Raw genomic sequence first — 16,475 nt, 5'->3', positions numbered from 1 at the left:
AGAGTGGGCAGGAGCCCAGGAAATGCCAGCTGAGGATGCAAGGAAGCTGCCACAGGATGGAGGAAGCTTGGAGTTCTGCAAGAAAGAAGAGAGCTAGGAACTTCTCCGTTGGAGGATGGATGACGCAGAAAGACCGCAAACAAGCCTTGCTTGCTGCAAGGGTCGCAGTAGATGTTTTTGGGTGCTGCTGTGGCCCAGGAAGGACCAGGATGTCGCCACTTGGAGGAGGAGACAGAGGGGGCGCCCATCAAGTCAGGGAGCCCTCACAGAAGCAGGCAGCACCCGCAGAAGTACCTGAACAGGCACTTGGAAGAAGAGTGAACCGTAGTCCGCGCGAAGTCACGAAAGGGAGTCCCACGACTCCAGAGGACAACTCAGAAGGTTGTGCACTGCAGTTTAGAGTGTCGGGGACCCAGGCTTGGCTGTGAACGAAGGAAATCCTGGAAGAGTGCACAGGAGCCGGAGCAGCTGCAAATCACGCGGTACCCAGCAATGCAGTCTAGCGTGGGGAGGCAAGGACTTACCTCCACCAAACTTGGACTGAAGAGTCACTGGACTGTGGGAGTCACTTGGACAGAGTTGCTGAGTTCCAGGGACCACGCTTGTCGTGCTGAGATGGGACCCAGAGGACCAGTGATGCAGTCTTTCTTGCCTGCGGTTTCAGGGGGAAGATTCCGTCGACCCACGGGAGATTTCTTCAGAGCTCCTGGTGCAGAGAGGAGGCAGGCTACCCCCAGAACATGCACCACCTGGAAACAGTCGAGAAAGCCGGCAGGTCGAAGCGATACAGGGTTGCTAGTAGTCATCTTGCTACTTTGTTGCGGGTTTGCAGGCGTCCTGAGCAGTCAGCGGTCGATCCTTTGGTAGAAGGTGAAGAGGGAGATGCAGAGGAACTCTGGTGAGCTCTTGCATTCGTTATCTGACAAATTGCCCAAAGCAGAGACCCTAAATAGCCAGAAAAGGAGGTTTGGCTACCAAGGAAGGAGGATTGGCTACCAAGAGAGGTAAGAGCCTATCAGAAGGAGCCTCTGACGTCACCTGCTGGCAATGGCCACTCAGAGCAGTCCAGTGTGCCACAAACACCTCTGGTTCCAAGATGGCAGAGGTCTGGGACACACTGGAGGAGCTCTGGGCACCTCCCCTGGGAGGTGCAGGTCAGGGGAGTGGTCACTCCTCTTTCCTTTGTCCAGTATCGCGCCAGAGCAGGGCTGGGGAATCCCTAAACCGGTGTAGACTGGCTTATGCAGAGATGGGCACCATCTGTGCCCATCAAAGCATTTCCAGGGGTCAGGGGGAGGCTACTCCTCCCCAGCCCTCACACCTATTTCCAAAGGGAGAGGGTGTAACACCCTCTCTCAGAGGAAAACCTTTGTTCTGCCTTCCTGGGCCAGGGCTGCCTGGACCCCAGGAGGTCAGAAACCTATCTGAGGGGTTGGCAGCAGCAGCAGCTGCAGTGGAGACCCCAAAAAGGCAATTTGGCAGTACCCGGGTACTATGCTAGAGACCCGGGGGATCATGGAATTGTCCCCCATTGCCAGAATGGCATTGGGGTACAATTCCATGATCTTAGACATGTTACATGGCCATGTTCGGAGTTACCATTGTGACGCTGTACATAGGTAGTAACTTATGTACAGTGCACGCATGTAATGGTGTCCCCGCACTCACAAAGTTCGGGGAATTTGCACTGAACGATGTGGGGGCACCTTGGCTAGTGCCAGAGTGCCCACACACTAAGTAACTTGGCACCCAACCTTCACTAAGTGAGGGTTAGACATATAGGTAACTTATAAGTTACTTATGTGGAGTGAAAAATGGCTGTGAAATAACATGGACATTATTTCACTCAGGGTGCAGTGGCGGGCCTGTGTAAGAATTGTCTGAGCTCCCTATGGGTGGAAAAAGAAATGCTGCAGCCCATAGGGATCTCCTGGAACCCCAATACCCTGGGTACCTCAGTACCATATACAAGGGAATTATATGGGTGTACCAGTGTGCCAATGAGAATTGATAAATTTAGTCACTAACCTGCAGTGACAAATTTAGAAAGCAGAGAGAGCAGAAACACTGAGGTTCTGGTTAGCAGAGCCTCAGTGATACAGTTAGGCACCACACAGGGAACAGATACAGGGCACATACTATGAGCACTGGGGTCCTGCCTGGCAGGATCCCAGTGACACAAGGGCTAAAAAAACATACATACAGTGAAATTGGGGGTAACATGTCAGGCAAGATGGTACTTTCCTACAATAAGGAATTGTGGAAACCCTCTGTTAGGGATTTTATGTTGATTAAGGCTACCCCAGGAATTGAGACCTACCTGTCTTTAGTTTATAACGTGAGGGGAAGGTTCCTTATTACCAGATTTAATTTTGGGTCTATTAGGTCCAACTTGCGTTTTCCGTTATGTCAGTTTGATCCCAAAAGCATTCTTATTTGTCCATGTGATGGTGCTTTTTAACAGACACTTTTGCACTTCATCTATTTTGTGAGTTTTGTGCTCCTTTAAGCACAGATTTTTAGTCCCCATTTTGAAGGGAAACTTTTTTTTTACAATGTTACCCAGCCCTCATGTATCTGCATATGGTGCCCGGTGACAGTCTGCTGCAGGTTTGGATCTTTTTTAAAATGTGCCTTGTATTGGCGCAATCAGGTGAATTTTTAATCTTTATAGTTTTTAATTATTTGTATTATTAATGTTCTTTCTTTGTTTTATGTTTTCTTGTATATTTCTTGTTGTATTTTGTTCATTCTGTAATATGGCTATTTTTAATAATCTTGAACTCTATGGCTTTGCATCAAAATCTATGGATGGATACAAAGAATGCCCATGCACCAGCCATTGATCCTGATGCAAAGTAACACAACTCTAAATCTTTGAAAATCTGTGTGTAAATATATGTATGCTTCTTATTCAAATAATTAACATGTTAAAACCTCTTAGTGAAATCAGAATGACAAGAAAAAAACAACACAGACCTAGCAGACCCGACTATGGGCCCCCAGGCCCAACTGCCAAAAAAAAAGAATATTTATTTGGGGGTGTACACCCACAAGATCCCCTCTGTAGCCCCTGCACATTCCTATACAACCTAATTAACTAATGGTAGCCACAATTGGTATAAAGGATGCACATAGTCTGTCCCTGCAGGACCACAGAACCCTACTGTCAGTCTTAATCTATGTTGCAAAGGTCGCTAACACACATGCAAAATTATTGTGTGTGCTGAGATGGATGTCAAAAATCTAGACCTTGTTATGCTGAGCTCAAGGTAAGGGTATATTCTGTTTGAAGCCATTTAGAGGATCTTCCCCACCCAAACAGTTGTAACTTTGAAAATTAATTGGCACGATTCTTCCTGTTCGCATGTCCAGTGTCTAGTGGTGAGTTCGTAGACACTGATGGTAAAATGTGCTAGCAGAATATTTCAGTCCTAACATGCGTTGGCTAACAAACTGCTAAGCAAAAATTCCATAACCGCAAACCTACTTAAGCCCCATCACAAGGTTGCACCACTTTTACATATGTTGGTATTATGAACAAGCTCAGATGCCCAAGATCCATCATAAATAAGGTTTTATCTGAACAGCGCTATCATGCTTTGTAGCTATGGTGCACTTTGTCAGTATCACAACATATATACATTTTGATTTGATTGTAGTAATAAATTCATGATTTGAAGCAGGCTCGATACACATAAAGGTTTCTATGTAATAAAATCTTTCTTTATTTTTCAGCAAAGAGACCTTGAAAAACATCAAGACTGCAGTAAGTTTTACCGATTATTATGGCAGAAACAAGCCTGTAAATGCAAATTAGGGTCTTAGTGAATCATCAATTGAAGTACGTGGATGTGGAATTTTATATACTATCTACTTGGGCCTGGGTGAGATGCTTCCTACATCTGCTTGACCTGTAAAAATTCCACTTGTCTCTTTTCGTGCCATGTAATAATATAAGAAATATGGCAGCCTCCTCATATTCAAGCTCTGATGATTGCCCTTTTGATTAGCCAGGACTCATATTATAACAAGGTGTGGATTATAACCAGCTTTTGATTATGGCACCTTTCTGCACACAGGGGGTTGGAACTAGGCAAGAAGTGGTTATTCCAATGCCATGTGAGTCTGTGCATACCCATAAACCAATGTATTTAAGGGTATTCACTAATGCCTCTCCAACATTTTTCCATCCTGGAAAAGTTTGGAAATTTACTCCTGACACAGGTTGAAGTTAAACATTTTCCATGGTAGTGAACTAACTGCTTAGCAGTCCCTACTTTAGCAATGTTCTTATTTTGCCACCTTTCCGCAGATCTACATAATGAGGCTGGAAGAAGCAGTAAGCAATAGTTCCAGGTTCCAAGTTCTAATCTTTTCCTATAATGGCAAAGGTTGTAAATTTACTCCTGACAATGGTGGAAGTAGAAGTTCTTCCAGGAATGGGAAGAAAGTGGTTGGAGGGAAAGTAAACTTGTAAATGCTCAATTTATATATATATATATATATATATATATATATATATATATATATATATAATTATTTATTTTTTCTTCACATAAGCAAATCTACACATGCATATTTGCTTGTGCTATAATACAGTTCACAACTATTTTCTAGCAGTACAGTTTCATGGTCTACTTCTGAAAGTTTTCATGAAAGCCACTAATTCAAAGCCATGTACCAAGGGTGCACTTTTGTGACTTTCTTTAAGAATTGGGTCCCTAATTGGGTCTAGCGTTAACCATGACATTTAGTTTGTATTAAACTTCTATTTCTCTCTATCGTATGGGTTTACTGTGAGTGATCGCATTCTGCTCTTCCACAAGGGGCATATTGGCACACAAAGTAGATTTTTTCAATGCCAGGAACTACTGTGGCAATCAGTCGTGTAATGAAACTAGAGGGGGCCCTATACAAAGAACAAGGAGCCCCCCTCTAGACTCAGGGCAGGTGCTGTGCTGAGGGGGGCCCCTGTAGAGGGGCTGCTGGGCCTTTGTTACACCACTGGTGGCAATGTGTGCTTTTTGAGACCAAAAACTTGTTTTTCTTTATGCAAGTGTTTGTTACAGTGGTGAGGGCCTGGCAGCTCTCAAATGAATGAACTGTTACAAAAGTCATGTCAAAACAAGACACGCATTGACGAAACCAAAGACTCACAACAAATGTCGGTTTGGTTGGCTTTGCCAGTGCTTGTTTATTTTCATGCTTCCCATAACCTTGTTGAAAATGGTTACACTGATTTTCCATTAGGAATATGTTTGGAAATACTATCATGCATCAACACATTTTACTAAATTACTCTTCAAAGAAATAGCACCTAAAATTTCGTAGGGAAACGTTTTTTTCCTACTTCCATTTTTTTTTCTGAACATTTTATTTTGAAAGCAAAGAATCATTACTCTTGCTTACAAACTTCTGCAAACATTTGCATCTAATGAGAGCATTCTGGGAGCATTATACGTAGCCTTATAGTGTTAAACTTTTCAAACGTGTGTACACTTTTATTTTTTATTTTTACTGAAACCACTGTCAATAGTGCAGTGCGACCTTAAAACGTTTATTTACAGCGCACAACCTAATAATGAAGACTTTTCATTAATGAACCATAAATGCAAGTTCGGATAGCATTAGCCAGTGGGGACACCTTACCTCAACTCCAGACAGTTCCCTTCTTTGTAAACTGGCAGCCACAGAGCCTGTGCTGCATGGGGTTAGGCCTCCCCTTCACAAGGACGAAATATACATGAAAACTTGTTTCCTTGGACACCAAACAATGGTGGTCGTTATGATCATGGCAGTGTGGCCCAGCATGCCAGCAGTGGTGGGAAAACCTGTCAGCCAGCATGGCAGGCCACACCACCACATAATGAACCCCATGAGGGCCGCCACTCACCATCAGGCAGCCTGGTGGCAGTTGGAATCATTATCCGACAGGGCAGAGGTGCTACCCCTCGGATAATGATCCCTAAGCCTCCAGCCTTTCCCTGGCTGGTGGAGAGGGTGCACGGGGGCCCCTGCACTGCCCATGCACCTGGCATGGGCAGTGCAGGGACCCCTGTGCAGTGCCCCATCACGCAGGTCACTGTCTAATTTTCGGTCAGTGATCTGCGCTACCGCTGCATCTGCACCCACCGCACAGAGGCATTGGTGGCGGCTCCACATGGAGCTGCCGTCAATGTCCCGGCCAGGCATTCCTGTGGACCGGCTGGCAGAGATTCGGAGACCCTGGGGGTCAGTAGTTTGACCGCCAGCATGAACACGGCAGTTTCAACTGCCGTCTTCATAATGATGGCCAATATGTTCTGGGCATTGGACAATAGGAATTCCCCATCCCTGTGAAAACATGTTGTTCTTGACCCCAAGCGCCACGTCCTGGGCTTTGGATTATATGAATTCCACAATCCTGAAGTAGCAGATTTGTTAAAAAGCATACATAAGAAGTAAAAACCTTTGCACAATCTAATCCTAACTCTTACAGCCTTAGAGTGCTGCATGAATTATGCATACCAGGTTATGAAACTGTGAAGCTTCTTGTCCCTGGTTGGAGTGCTGCTCCAGTTCACAGACCACAACTAAAACATTGATATTCTACCCACCACAAATGTGTTTTGTTGGCAGTTTTTGCATTGTATTAGCTCAAATGCTATCCCAGTCGATCTAGACTAGTGACAAAACCGGAGCAGGAGCTCCACCACTGGCTTCAGCGTCACAAACCTTTGACCCGAAGGCCCATCTACAACAGGGTCTTCATGCTGAAGTGGTCAAATAGGGTATGAGACCATTTCTCATCTTACCTTCCCAGGACCACCACATGAGGTATAGTAGTCCAGGGTGGCAAATATGCAAAATTACTGCATTGTGTAGTAAGGACCATTAATATTTATTTTTCTTCACAAGAAACAAACTCCCACCAGTGATTCTTTTATGTTTCTGCTTTGCTAAAGGGGCCATATGAAACTTGTGCCTTGGGAATAGCTGCTGTAGCTCCTTTGAATGCAGAGATATCCTCTGTTGACCTGGCCAGCCAGTATGCTGCCTACCAGGGTCTAAATAACTCCTAATATCTTTACACATATTTAAATCTAAAGCTAGAGCTCCTTAGTGTATAAGAAATGAAGGATTACTTCTTTGCTTCGAATTGGCAGATATGCAATCAAATACAGCACATGTTCACCATAAATGCCACTGTGAAATGCTTCTGGGATGTGCTTAAATCTTATGTAGTCAAGGCATGTTACCCTTCAATTTCTTAGTTATGTTTGTTGTTTATCAAATATTCAAAATGTCTCCATCTGCTTCCTTACAGGGAACATGTTTGAGGAAGCATGGTAAAGTATTTTAGAGCTATTGCTTTTTTCTTTCAATTTTCCACAGGAATATTTTTCAGTACTCTGCTGTCAGATGTTTGTGTGTATTTTGTGCATTCTCCTTTCCCTTAGCTAAGCAGTGGTTTCTGAGTCTGAAGTCAATATCTGTTGCTCTGATTTGTGTTATCCAAAACAATCATTTGTTGATGCTCTGCACCTCAATTTGATGACACTCAAAATTGATAAACACATAATAAATTATAAATAAAATGTTACCATTCAGTAAGCCTCTCTCTTGGCATCACTATTTTGAGGAACATTTCTTTTGTATAAGCTATTATTCAGTTGTTATTTTACATTACACTATTTGGTAGATACCCGCATATCACAAGTGCATCTTTGCCTCTTGGGTCCATTCTCTAGCATCTCTGCAGAGTCTGATCTCTTGTCCTGTTTTACAAACCTATATTGATTCCTAAATGTTCCAGTCAGTCTCTTATGTCCTTGCAGGTGCTGCGTGCCTCCTTACTATGGATCCATCTCATTATTTATTTCTGCCTCGTACTTTCACATCAGCCACCGCATAGCCATTATTTTCCTTGTTTTGTGCTTGAATCTTATACCTTTTCTCTCTGATGACAGGTAGCAGTGACATAAGTCTTATTAGATTACTAATAAATAGTACTTTATTTTAATCTGCTATTGGCCAGTCTCTAAGGACACCAGATTATTATATAGAATCCAGCATTGATCATGGCTCCATTGGTAACAAGTGGACAGGGCGTGGCTAACTGCTGGCAATGACAGCTGCATATAAGCCGAGTGCTCCCGGACTAAGTACCGAAATCTGCCCTTATTGAATATATCTGTGGGCATCCCAGGTGCCACGGTGTACTAGGGAGGTTCACGGCTCTCAGCAAGCCTGCTGTAGTTACCAATAGCGGCTGACCTGTGAATGAGGTGGACTGTCGATTGCCGATTCGGACCATGAGGAGCGCCACCATGATGCCTCAGCCTACAGCCTCAACTGTGCTCCCTGTTGTGCAGAAGTGGGGACCATAATGACAAGATTGTATTTACCCAGACTGAAAGTTGTGGTCACTTAGTCAGTGGACTGCTCTGCCACCGCATAGCTCCACCAGCAAGTGAAGCCCTTCTGTCCCTGAACTCTGACCTCTGTCAGTAGTTCGAGGCCCTCCTCCACCTGCAGGTTTCTGCTTGTGCCTCATCCATGGTGTCTAGTGGGAGAGCTCTGCTCTTCTGCTGGGCTGCCCTCTGCCTCTATTCTCCTAATTTTTTTTCTTTTGTGTGCTATTTTTTGTGCTTTTCGCTTTCTGCGCTTTCCTCTATCTTTTCCTCATTTTCTCCTCACTCCTCTCTTTCTCGCATATCTCTCTCTCTCTCCCTCCTCTCACTCTCCCCGCCGTTGCTGCCTCTGCAGCCCAGCCCCCTCCTCTATCTCATTCTCTCTCCCCGCCGCTGCTGCCCCTGCAGCCCACCCTCCTTTTTTCTGCTATTTTCCACCTCCCAGCTCTCCTCTCCTCTCCTCCCCTATCCCTACATAATGGCAGTCGCTGCATGGCCCCGCAGAGGACGCCCTGACGATGCACCCAAGACATGCCCATCCCTGACCCGACTGAGACCAGCGCCAAGACCCCTGGTCCTACCACCTGCCGTCTCTACACATCAGCAGTACTCATCGCACTCAACCCAGGACACAACAACTGCAAGCAAGCATAACCAGCTAACACCCACGGTCCCTTCAGCTGCCTCTGCTGCCGCCAAACTTATACCACCACCAAGACCTTGAACCCAGCACAACCCACCCGCTACAACACTCCGACCCCGAAAACTCAAGTGCATTCTCCTCAATGTCCACTCCCTCCATGAACACGCTACCAAAATCTGGGACCTCCTTGACATCACCACCCCAGATGTCGCGTTCCTCACCGAGACCTGGACCAACACCACCTCAGGCCCAGACATCGCCATCCCCCAGGGATACAAGATCACCGGGAAAGACCTCCTCAGCCGCCCTGGGGGGGGGGGGGAGTTCTCCATCGTTCACAGGTCCAACCTCTGCCTGAACACACACTCCAAAGACTTGAAAGAATCCACAAGCCTGATGGAACACCTCCACTTCAAGCCACCAGCCCGACATCCACCATCAGGGGAACCCTCATCTACTGCCCTCCTGGACCACGTACTCCCTTCGCCAACTCCATCACGGACTGCATCTCCACACAAGCTGTCACAGCCACCAACTACACCCTGCTGGGGGACCTCAACTTCCACCTTGAAAACCTACAAGACTCCAACATTGTATCCCTACTAGACAACCTCCACAACATAGGACTCCGACAGATCGTGACGGTGCCAACACACTCAGCAGGACATGTCCTCGATCCCATCTTCACAGCAGGAACTTCCATAAACCGCCGCCATCGCCGCCCCCATCATAGCACACGACAACGACCCAAACACCGCAGCACCCACCTTCCACAAATGGATTGGCAACTGCGCCAACACCATAGCCCTGTCTCAAAAAGAACAGCATCCTTGCAAAGAAAGCCAGCCGGTTCACCCCAGAACTCCGAGAATCTAGACACACTTGTCGCCACCTGGAGTAACACCAAATACACGGAAGCCCAAAGCAACTTCAGAGCCGCCACCACCGCACACCACCAACTCACCAGAAACACTCAAAAGAAAGCTATACAAGAAGCTATACAAGACAGAATCTCCTCACGCACACAACAGCAAGGAACTCTTCAGCATCATCAAGGAGTTCGCCCAACCTAACATGAAACTATGGACATCCCACTCTTATAGGACCTCTGTGACAGACTCAACACCTACATCCACCACAAAATAAAGACCATCTACGACAGTTTCAGCAAGGACAACCTATGCACAGAACCCTCTCTACCAAAACCCGACACCAACAATCACCACCTGGACCCCCTCACCACCGAAGATACACTGAGAACAATGAGGTCCATACACTCTGGGGCCCCCACAGACCCACACCCCCACCACATTTTCAACAGAGCCGCAGACACCATCGCCCCCAAGCTCCGCCTCACCATCAACCGCTCACTAGCTGCTGCCACCTTCCCCGATGACTGGAAACACGCCGAGATCAACCCCCTCCTCAAGAAACCCTCGGCAGACCCCACTGATCTCAAAAACTTCAGGAACATCTCCCTACTCCCATTTCCTGCAAAAATCATTAAAAAAGCAGTCATCAGCCAACTTGCCACGTTTATAGAAGACCACAACATCCTCAACATCTCTCAATCCGGATTCAGGCAAAACCATAGCACTGAAACAGCTCTCTTGGCTGCAACAGACGACATCTGCTCCCTGCTGGACAAGGGAGAGACGGTGGCACGCATCCTACTAGCCCTTTCGGTGGCCTTCGACACAGTCTCCCATAACACCCTGATAAGAAGACTCCACAAAGCCGGCATCAGAGACAAGGCCCTCGACTGGATCCAATCCTTCCTCTCCGGCAGAACTCAACAAGTGAGACTCGCCCCCTTCCTTGCAGATCCCACACCCACTACCTGCGGAGTGCCCCAGGGATCCTTCCTCAGCCCCACGTTGTTTAACGCCTGAATGGCCCGCTAGCCACCCTCGTCAGAAGCTAAAGAATCAACATCATCTCCCACGCCAACAACACCCAGCTCATCCTCTCCCTTGCCAATGAACCCAACAAAGCCAGACACAACTTCCACAAAGGCATGGAAGCAGTCGCCAACTGGATGAGAAACAGCTGCTTTCAACTCAACGCAAACAAGACAGAAGTACACATTATGGGCCCTCATACCAATGAGTGGAAAGACTAGTGGTGGCCACCCACCCTCGGAAACCTGCCCACCCCCACTAGCTAAGCCCGCAACCTTGGAATCATCCTGGACTCCAACCACAGCATGAGCTATCAAATCAACTCCGTCACCTCCACCTTCTTCCTCACCCTCCGCCTCCTATGCAAGTCCTTCAAGTGGATCTTCCTCGAACATAGAAAGACCGTCACACACGCCCTCATCACCAGCAGACCAGACTATGACAGACTATGGCAATGCATCCTACTCCGGAATCAACAAGAAACTCACCTGCAAAGTACAAAACATCAAGAACACCGCCACCTGACTGGTCTTCGGCCTACCTCGACACTGCCACATCTCTCAACACCTGCGTACACTGCACTGGTTTCCCATAGAGAAAACAATTGCCTTCAAGATCCTCACCCCTGCTCACAAAGCCCTCCACAACACCAGACCAGCCTACCTGAACCAGCGACTCAACCTCCACGTACCCCACAGGACTCTGCGCTCAGCCCAGTTCTCTCTCGCAGAAGTACCCCGCATCAGGAAAACCAGAACAGGAGGATGCTCATTTTCCTACCTCGCAGCCACTGCCTGGAACACCCTTCCTCTCCACATCAGACAAACCACCTCCTCAGCTTCACTGCCCCCCCAGCGCCTTGAGATCCTAACGGGTGAGTAGTTGCGCTTTACAAGCACTGATTGATTAATTGATAGCGAGACCAGGCGACCCTATACCTGATACGACTGCTGTACCAGAGGTGCAGTGCCTGACCCTGCAACGACTGCCAGCTGCTCATGTGGAGGAGGTGAGCAGGGATCGCAGTGCCCCACTGTGGTGCAGGAGGAGCGGCACAGAGGGCTTGGAGGAAAGATGGATAGCTGCAGTGATCTTTTGGGCTAAAAACAGAGCGGCGCAGAGGTGCGATTAGCAGTGTGACGGCACCAGATTTAGGCAGCGTTGATCCGCCCCAAATCAATGTCAGTGATGTGGCACACCATTGTACACCGGTCACTGAACCTCCTTGATTGCCTGACACTTGAATGCCCTTGATGATTGCGGCTGCCGGGACAATGATTGACGTCTGTGCTGCCCTGCAGTGGTCAGGCCTGCAGGACCCTCTGTTGCCTGGGGAATGCCTGGTCCAAGTAATCACACTGCATAAAAGTAACTCAAAAGCATCTTCTCTTTACTCGACGGGGCAGTCTGATGGGACCCTTCTGATGTGATCGGTTTAACAAGGGGCTTGACGCACTGTGCCCGTGCTCCAATGGTTTCTTCTCATTGACATTGGGTGTCAGACAATTCAGAACCGATCACTCATTAGTTTATAAAGATGATGCATGTTATGGGTCATGGCAGCCACCTCATTGATTGGCTATACTGGGGTTTGTGTACACAATTGATGGTATCCTTAGCTTCCCTGTGAACCACATTAGGAAGAGGATCTTGTGCAAGATCTTCAAGATCTTCTTGACTACCCGACCCAAATCTTTCACATCTTCCTATCTCACACCACATAGACTTCACTCTGTTTCCTATATTATTCTCTACTTGCCCCTGTTTCTGCACTATATTCACCAATTTCAGTCAGAACCTCCCTCCCTGCCTCCCAAATGCCTGCCCTACACACCCACTCATTCTCTCAGCAGAACAAAAATGTGAAAGTATATATCCTACATATCCCTCCACACTGGCACACACTGTAGCATTGTTCATTGTCTTCAGAAAGCTGTATCACTGCATCGTTGAGAGGCAGTCCTGTCTGAGCATTTTAGAGTCTGCAAAGAAACTCTTGGGATAAATGTGTCCAAGTAGTTGAAATGCAACTGCCACAATGGTACTAGAGGCAGCAGCTATAAAGAGACTTTGGGACCCCACCACCCTCCCACCCCAAAAGTTTTAAATTATGGAATTTGTTTTCTTTTGGGATTGGGGCTTCCCTGACTGGATTGCTATATGGTATGCTGGTAAATTGTGTTGGGTATTCAGGGAATATATTCTAAGTCAAGAAAGGGGCATGTTAAAATGAATGATCTAACAGGGACAGGGGGTGTTGAATGACCCTTGCAGCACAGAACACAAACCGTGTGGTCCCTGCTACTAGTACAGCACCCTTTTTCCATCTCCTGGAGAAATACTGTGCCCAGTTGAAATGCGGTATCTCTGGAATGGATGGCCCGTTTATGCCAAAGGGGAGTTTGTAGGGGTATATAGGCTAAGGTTGGCCAGTTGAGACTTTATTGTCTGTGGTGATAAGTGGAGAGTAGATCTGCAATAGAGTGGTTACTCCCTTTATCATCTACTATATGGTTACTTCCCTGTGGGGATGTAAACCACCCTGTTTGGAGATTTTTATCTAACAAATAGTGTGAGTGTAAATTCCCAGAGTTCCTATGAGTATGTTTTAAAGTTGGACAGTGGGATTGGTCCACTGGGCCTATGTCAAATGCAGGAAATGCTAGACAGGGATGCTGTCTTAATAAGACCATAGCTGGACAAAACCTTTGTCCATATGGCAAAAACCTTGTCCATATGGCTGTAAGAGAGAACAGGGTTGATGTTTCTCTTGAGTTGGAACAGAGTAGAGCTGCTGTCCTAAAAGCTCCACACCAGGATAGGGCTGCTTTCCTAAGTGTTTATAGGTAGTGCAGGGCTGCTACACTAAATCTTCTCTGGGAGGGCTGGAGGGATTCTCCATATTTACTAAAATTGTACAATTTTGCACATCTGCTTTAGTGGTGCTCCTTTGGTAGAGTTTCCACTCCAGGAGAGGTTCCTCCCACCACAGGAATGGTGTCCTTAGTGGCAGGGTGGGGAAGGGATATTTTGATACCCTTCTTATCTGTTGGTGGAGAGGAATCCTGAGATTCCAGGCCTTTTTCTCTCCTTTGTTTTTCATTTCACCAGAAATGAGAGTAAGCAATTCCTCAGGGATACCCAGCATGGATGCATGGGTACTAAACTCTACCTCAGCCCAACCTGAGGCCTCTAGGTCATTCCCTAAGAAACAATCTACAGGTAAGCTAGGTGATACCACCTCCTGCTTAGGGGAGAGACTGAGTGGAGTTATTGACATCAGTAACTTTGTACTTCTTTCCAAGGAGATGTTGTGCAGGTGACACCAGGTTTTCAGTCACCAAAGTGATAGTGGCACCAGTGTCTTTGTAGGCCTGGGCCTCAACACCATTTATTAAGATTGACTGCCTGTACTTATCCATGTTAAGGGGACAAGCAGCCAAGGTGGCAAGGCCAATGCCACCAGGTGTGACAGAAACTATCTTGGGACTGTCTACCCCAGTTTCTCTTATGGTCCCAAACGTGAACCCAACTACACCTTTAGTTTGACTATTGCCAGTAGTCCCGCCACTATTACCACAACTGCTAGTAGCACTAGAGTCTGATGTCTTAGTGGTGGTAGGCCCAGGGGCTTTACCTGTGCAGGACTTATCCCCTGGCCAATGGCCTTTATTTCTACACACATAGCACCAAGGCTTTTTCTGATTGTATGAAGAGGTTGAAGAAGATGAAGAAGTTTTATCCCCACCCGAGGAGTGTTTTGGACCTGAAGAGGGATCTTTAAGTTTACTTTTATCCCCATGCTTGTCCTGAGATTTTTCACCATGTTTCTTTTTGCAATCCTTGTCACCCTCTGTAGGAGCTTTTCTGCTCACTCTTGCTCTGATTCATGTGTCTGCCTTCTTTCCCAATTCTTGGGGAGAGGTCAGATCTGAGTCCACAAGATACTGATGTAACAAGTCAGACACACAATTATTCAAGATATGCTCTCTCAAAATCAAGTTATAAAGGCTTTCATAATCAGTCACCTTACTGCCATGTAACAAACCTTCACAGGCCTTCACAGAACAGTCCACAAAGTCTATCCAGTCCTGTGATGACTCCTTTCTGGTCTCTCTGAACTTAAGTATGTACTGTTCAGTGGTTAAGCCCAGACCATCTAAGAGTGCATTTTTTAGAACCTGGTAATTATCTGCATCATCCTCTCTGACAATAAGAAGTCTGTCTCTACCTTTGCCAGAGAAGGATAACAAAAGGATAGCACCCCACTGTACATGGGGGACCCTCTGAACTTTACAGGCCCTCTCAAGTGCAGCAAACCACTTGCTGATGTCATCACCATCCTTCAAGGATGGACAACTTTGTGCAGATTCCTAGAATCAAATGAAGGTTCCCTAACATTTGTATTCCTAAAACCGCTGCATCCACCATGGGGAATTAACCCCCAAACCTGCCTCTTTCTCCACAGCCAGGGATTCCCTGTCTAAGGCCAACTGCTGCTGCATTAGCTTCAGTCTGGCCTCCTCTAACCTCCGCTTTCTGAGTGTCCTGTCTAGGGACTGGTCCTCAGGTTTAGAATTCTGTGAAGCCTCTGAAACAGAGATAAGATGAGAGTGTGCAGAGGCAGACCTATCTCTAACAGGAGCCACTCTAGTGACCTGACCTCTGGGTGGGAAGGGAGCCCTACTTGAGCGTGAACCCTTCCCACTACCAGTTATACTAGGGGGCTTGTTGACAGATAGGTCTGTGGAAGGACCCTCCCCACGATTGTCATTTTGCTGTTCTGAGCACTCCTGGTTGGAGTCATCCTCTACCTCTTCCTCAATGCTGATTCCCTGGTCATCCTGTAGGAGGAGATTTAAGAGGTACTTCTTATTGGGGTTCTTCCCATTCCTACATTTCTTTTAATGCAGAGCCCCTTCAAGCTTTTATAGTTTAAATTGTCATAGGTAGTCTGGACGGCTATAGGGGTGGCTTTTACAGAAGACATATTGAAAGAAAAAAGTTTAGGAAAGTGAGTAAAAAGTTAGTAGAATAACGGAGCTCACTTTTTAGAGAAAAGAAGAAAACTTTTCAGAACTTTGAAAAAACCTTTTGCAAAGTTTAAAGAACTTTTTAAGAAGTTAGAAAATTGTTTCTAGATATATATTATCTATGCTGTAAGTATTGGAGCAAGCTTTACTTGTGAAAAGCACAGGTAACAAAGTGGTAAAGCAATAGCAAGTACTTATCCCACCGCTGCACCACCTATGTAGGGGGCTGGCCTGGTTTGTAGTGGGTACCTTGGGTACTTACACCTTATGACACGTCCAGTTATCCCTGATTAGTGAAGCAGTAGTGTTCTAGCAGCTTAGGCTGCTAGAACTAGCTATAGTAGAGCAGCTTAGGCTCAACTAGAAGACATGCAAAGCTCGTGCAATACCACTTTTAGTTACACAGTACTTATACACAAACAAAGACAATACTCAGTGTTACCAAAAATAAAGGTATTTATTTGGGTGACACAGTACCAGAAATATCTTAGAGACAATACTC

Source organism: Pleurodeles waltl, chromosome 8, assembly GCF_031143425.1.
Source record: "Pleurodeles waltl isolate 20211129_DDA chromosome 8, aPleWal1.hap1.20221129, whole genome shotgun sequence".
In the NCBI taxonomy this organism is placed as follows: domain Eukaryota; kingdom Metazoa; phylum Chordata; class Amphibia; order Caudata; family Salamandridae; genus Pleurodeles; species Pleurodeles waltl.
This window is presented reverse-complemented; position numbering follows the sequence as displayed.